Raw genomic sequence first — 6,183 nt, forward strand, 5'->3', positions numbered from 1 at the left:
TTGTTTAGTTTGGGAAGGGGAAGACTGAGAGGGGACGTGACAGCAGTTTTCAGGTATCTAAAAGGGTGTGACGAGGAGGGAGAAAAATTGTTCTCCTTGGCTTCTGAGAATAGAACAAGAAGCAATGGGCTTAAACTGCAGCAAGGGAGGTTTAGGTTGGACATTAGGAAAAACTTTCTAACTGTCAGGGTGGTTAAATACTGGAATAAGTTGGCTAGGGAAATTGTAGAATCTCCATCTCTGGAGATATTTAAGAGCAGGTTAGATAGACATCTATCAGGGATGGTCTAGAGTAGACAGTTCTGAGTCCTGCTGAGAGAGCAGGGGTCTGGACTTGATGACCTCTCAAGGTCCCTTCCAGTTCTAGTGTTCTATGATTCTATGAGTTCTCCTACAGCTACTGAGGACATGGCATAGACTAGGCTAGTGACAGTGGACAGCTTGGTATGGTTGTTCCAGAAACACTTTATCCTCCTGAAAGAGGGAATCATGGAATGACTTAGCTGGAGGGCAGAGTCATGAAGAACCCACAGGGTCTGAGGATGCCAGGAGAGACACAACCAGAGGAGGGTATAATTTCTGGCAAGAGTTAATCCCCAGACTGGTGAAAAGGAGGTGCCACTAGCAGTGAGTGGCTCCTGTGACATGCTCTGCTTGTCTCAGTTTCAGGAGGAGTCCAGGCAGGTGGTTCTATGCAGAAACTGCAGTGAGGTAAGCTGACAAAAGAGCAACTTTAGGGATTATACGCGATTCCTTACTTTAATAAAATTTCATATTCAGTGTTAGGAAGAAGTGCCATTGATTCATATGACATCTGTGAGTCACATCACATGTCTGTCATGTGACTCATGTTCATGAATTCTTACTCCCAAACAGCCACCCACAAACATTTTTTTAAAATATGATTGTATCTCTGCCCACACGTGAAATTCTCAAGAAGCACCATTCAAAACTACAGGACCTATGACCCTGAAACTTCCCAGCCCCCAAGTTCTCTATAGAGAACTTTAAACTATGAATTGAGGACTTCAATAGCTCAGCCACAGGTTAGGAGTCTATTATAGGAGTGGGTGGGTGAGGGTCTGTGGCCTGCAACATGCTAGGGGATTAGACTAGATGATGACAATAGTCTCTTCAGATCTTGAAGTCTACATGTCCGAGGTGTGATAATTAGGAAAAATCGCCCAGCTATCTCTTACATTTTGAAGGCTCTGGAGTCTGATCCCATGTCCACTGAAATAAATGGGGAAGCACACCACTGATTTTGATGGACTTTTGGCAAACATAAGACCAGAAAAAACAAGGGTTGGAAACATACTTTAAAACCAACCCCAACAAAAAAGACTATGATTATCAGTAACATTGAAAGTTTCCAGAAATTAAGGTGACTGGAGGGTATCCATGTCCGCAGGCTTTGTAATCCCCATAGGCTAACCATGACTACACAGGTAATGTGATGCTCAAGAAAACATTATCACTGCTTATTAGGGTGTTCATCCAGGAACTAAATAATTTATTGTCACATTATAACTATACTTGCTTCAAAGATACTTATGTAGTCCCCGTTACCTTAGTATTTGAGCACCTCACAATCTCTTATGATTTTCTCCTCAGAACAACACAGTGTAGTCAGGAAATGTTATCTCCATTTCACAGCTGGAGATTTGAGCCACAGAGACAGTTAAGTGACTTGTCTAAGGTTACACAGGCAGTCTGTGGTGGAACAAAGTATTGAACCCAGCAGTTCCAGGTCCCAGACTAGCATTCTGATTACTGGTTAGTGACTATTACTTAGCTCTGCTTTGCTATGGGTGAATAAATCTGTTTTAGAAACAGACTCCATGAGTATTGTTACTGAGCAAAATGTGGAGGGGGGGGAGAGGGAGAGAAGGGAGGAAGATCTGGGGAAAAGGGGAGGAAAAAGGAAGAGATGAGAAAAGGAGAACCTGAGCTAGACTGCTTCAATTTCCTCGACAAAGACAGAGACCCTAACCTAATCATAGAAATACGTAATGGTTTAACAACCAAATGGATTAAATATAAGGAAAATTAAACCACACTGTGCACTAACCGCACCTCTCTATCCTTGTGGCTCACCCAGCCTGTTAGCCGAGGCTAACAACATGTCCTAAATTAGTAAAAGAAAGACTGTATGTCAGATGTCTTAAAAACATCACAGGATTTAAAGAGCAATACTCACTTTCATCTTCATCAGAAGAAGATTTAACGAAGAGTTTTCGCTGGGAAATGACCCTGTGAGAGCTTGAACCCTCTGGGATATCACCTGAAGAGTTGAGATAATACTGAACTCACTTTTTCTGCCAGCCTAGGCATGGGCACCCTTTATGTCTGTCTTGCTGAGCCAGGTTATTAAGCTTCCTGCAGCTTGCACACAAGGAGGGTCGCACTCAGCTGCAGAACAATATAGATACTAAGGCTCCATCTAGATTACAGGCTTCTTTGGGAAGAAGCTTTTTTCAGAAGACAGTTTCCAAAAACACTTCTTGCAAAAAAGAGCGTCCATACTGCAAAAGCGCATCAAAAAAGTGATGCGCTTTTTCGAAAGATAGCGTCTAGACTGCCTGGATGCTCTCTCGCATGTAAGCAGGGATGGTTATGGACAGAATGGCCACCAGGGTACCTGTGCTTTTTCCTCTTCCCTCTTCTTCCGAAAAAACTCCTTCTTCCCCATCCTTCAGAAAAAGGCTTCTTCCTCGTAGAATGAGAATTACCACTTGCGCAAAAACTCCTCTGTTCTTTCGATTTACTGTCGAAAGAACGCACTTGCAGTGTGGACGTAACTCAAGTTTTGTCGGAAAAATGGCCATTTTCCCAACAAAACTCTGTAGTCTTAGACATAGCCCGAGATCAGTTCTGGGAAGGCTCAGTTTAGGGAACTTGTCACAGCACTCCAGTGTTCAGTTCCCTTGAAGCGCAAACCTTAATTATATATAAATTTGCCTTCGCCCTCATTGTGGAGGCATATATGCACAATTTTCTGCTCTCCCTTAGAAATATTATAAACCTCGTTATTATTTTATAAACCAAAAATAAGTTTTAATTACAAAAGGTTTATTTTAAGCGATTAAAGGGGTAGCAAACAGAACAAAGCACATTTCTGGAAAAAAGCAAAGCATGAAAACTAAGCTTAATTCACTAAAGAAATTGGTTATAAATAATTCTTCACAGGGCAGGTATCTTTACAGTGTGGGTCCAACAGTTCTTTCCTCCTACCCTCAGTTCTAGTCCTTTGTTCTAGGAGTTTTCAAGTATTTCTTTGGGTGGGGAGCAAACTAAAGACCGTGGATGTTTTTCTCTACTTCCTTATATAGGATTTCCATAAAGTGAGAATCCTTTGTTTGACACCACCCCCTCCCAGTGGAACAGTTCAACAATCCAAGATTCAGGTTAGTGTCAGGTGACCAGGTCACCTGACATTGTAGCCCCACAGTATCCATGAGTCAGTGACCGTATATGAAGCATCCTCAGAAAGGCCAACTCTTCACAGTGCAATGTCCTTGTTGATGATCCATCAGCCCTGTCTGGTTTTTTCATTGTTGTACCTGAAGTGTGAGCAGTGGACATCACTCAAAGTAGCATAGCTGAAAAACAGGTATGTAGTCAATATTCCTAACTTCAGATACAAAAAATGATACAGGCATACAAATAAGATAATCATATTCAGTAAATCATAACCTTTCCAGTGATACCTTACATGTGTTATCTTGCATAAAGACTCAGAAGTGTAACCTAGTTAGTAACTGAAAAAACTTAACATTACAAAGCAATTTAAAAATCCAGCTGGAGAGAGAAGCTGCAGAACTTGGTTTCATTTATAATTTTGACACCTGTAATCAAAGTTTGAACAAAGACCTGACCTGGATGGGCTGCTACTTTCTACACCCTAATGACATCAAAAGCTAAGCACCGGGTACTTATAGCCCACTCAGTAGCCTCATTTAGCATAGACACTCTAAGGGTATGTCTACACTACAGCACTAATTCGAACTACCTTAGTTCAAATTAGTTAATTCGAACTAAGCTAATTCGAACTAGCGCATCCAGACTTAAAAACTTGTTCGAATTAGTGTTTTGCTAATTCGAACTAGCATGTCCACACTGAGTAGACCCTGAACTGAGGTTAAGGCTGGCCAGAAGCAGTGCCGGCAGGGCATCAGGTTAGGACTTAGAACGTGGTGCTGCTGTCTCAGGCTAGCCGAGGTCTGTGCTTAAAGGGACCCGACCCCCATCCCAGATAGACAGTTCTCAGGGGTTCCCCGCTTGCAAATCAGTCCTGGCTTGGAGTGTCCTGAGTGCCCACACTCGGCACATCACAGCACTCGGCCATCAGCCTGGCTGCACTTGCCGCAGGATGCCATCCAGACGGGGGGCGGGTCAATCGAGGGGCTTCAGGAGAGCTTCCACCCCGAGGAGCCCTCAGAGCCAGCCCAGTCCTCCCCATCGGGGGTGCGTACCCCATTCCTCCATCACCTCTATCCACTTACCCCTCCCTAGCCCCCCTTCCTGTTGTACAAAATAAAGGACATGTGTTCAAAAATAGAAACTCTCTTTATTTCACAAAACTGGGGGGGGGAGGGGAAATAAAACTGTGGGGAGACGGGGGAGAGGAGGCGGGAAAGGGCAGGAGAGAGTGTGGGAGAGGGGAGGGGGAAAACTGGGAGGAGGGAGCTGGAAGGGGGAGGCAAGGGAAAGGAGGGGGAGGGGAAACTCAGGGATTGGGGTGGGGGTCTCGCCGGGCCAACCGCCTCCCAGCACGGCGAGGGAGGGGGCCTCGGTGTCCCCAGGGGGATGGGGTGGAGGGTGCGGAGGTTGAGGCGGGGGGTGTGGACATTGAGGAAGAGGGTGTGGGGGTTGAGGAGGAAGAGGTGGGATGGGGGGCAGGAGTGGAAGGAGGGACAGAAGTTGGGGGGGCAGCAGGCGCAGGACCAGCACGGGGCACCATGCTCTGCAGCAGGGTCTGCAGGTTTGAGTTCAGCCCTTGGACCTCAGCCAGCTGCTCCTGGCGGAGCTGGAGGTCTGCCCGCATCCAGGCCTCCACTGTGCGGTGCAGGGCTCGCAAGGACCCCAGGTGCTGGTCCCAGTACTCCTGCTCCGTGGTGGTGGTCCGGAGCAGGCCACGGGTGCGGGAACATGTCCCGGGCGGGGTGGTGCGCCCTGCGCGAGCAGCTGGTGCAGCTGTAGAGAAAGAAAAGTGGTCAGTTCTCCCTGGGGACGCAGCGGATGATGCCCAGTCCCCTCCCCCATCCCGCGACGTGAGGGCGACCATGCCCTGCACTGTCAGAGCTGCTGTGCTTGTACAGAGGCCATGGTCAGGATGTCTGGCTCTCCCTGGGACTGGGAGCTGCCCCAAGACCGCACCCATGTCCCTGTGCCATGTATAGTGTGGCCGGGGCAGTGCGGGGGAGGGGGAGATGTCCCCTGCCTCCGTGTAGAGGGGACATGTGAAGGGAAAGCATCCTGCTGGGTCCCGCCCCGGGGTCAGGAGCATGTCAGGTCTCTTCGCACAAGCATGTGCCTATTGGGCCATGGCCCCTGGGTGTCACGCAGCTGGAGCCACCTGCCCAAGGGTGGCATGGCACATGCTCACACGTGCACAGGTGTCTGCGTGATCCGTGGAAGGCATGGCCCACGCGCGTGGTCTTTGGTCTCCCTCCCACCTCCCCCCCCGAACTACTTAATTCGAACTACTTACCCGGTACGGTCTCCCTGGACGACCCTGCCGACTCTGGTGCTGGAACTGCTTGTGATGGCCCCTCTGGTGTGTCCGGGTCAGGGCCTTCCAGTCCCGGCTCGCTGTCCCCCGGGCTGGCACGGACCGCCCCGCCCCCCCCCCAAGAGTCTGTCGAGGGCGGGGAAGTAGGGGCAGGTGGCAGCCCCTGCTGCGGCACCGCCCCTGGTGGCCCTGGCGTACACCTGCCGAAGCTGCTTTACTTTCAGGCGCACCTGCTCCTGGGTGCGCCTGTGTCCCTTTCGGGCCATGGCAGCCACTATGCGGCCGTAGACAGCCGCGTTCCTCCTCCTAGTGCGGAGATCATGGACATTGGGGGCCTGCCCCCAAACCTCAATGAGGTCCATGACCTCTGCACTAGTCCAGGAGGGTGTACGCCATTTACGGCCCCTGGATGGCCCCTGAGCGCTGGGGGACTGGGCAGGGGATGGCTT

Source organism: Pelodiscus sinensis, chromosome 1 (genome assembly GCF_049634645.1).
Source record: "Pelodiscus sinensis isolate JC-2024 chromosome 1, ASM4963464v1, whole genome shotgun sequence".
In the NCBI taxonomy this organism is placed as follows: domain Eukaryota; kingdom Metazoa; phylum Chordata; order Testudines; family Trionychidae; genus Pelodiscus; species Pelodiscus sinensis.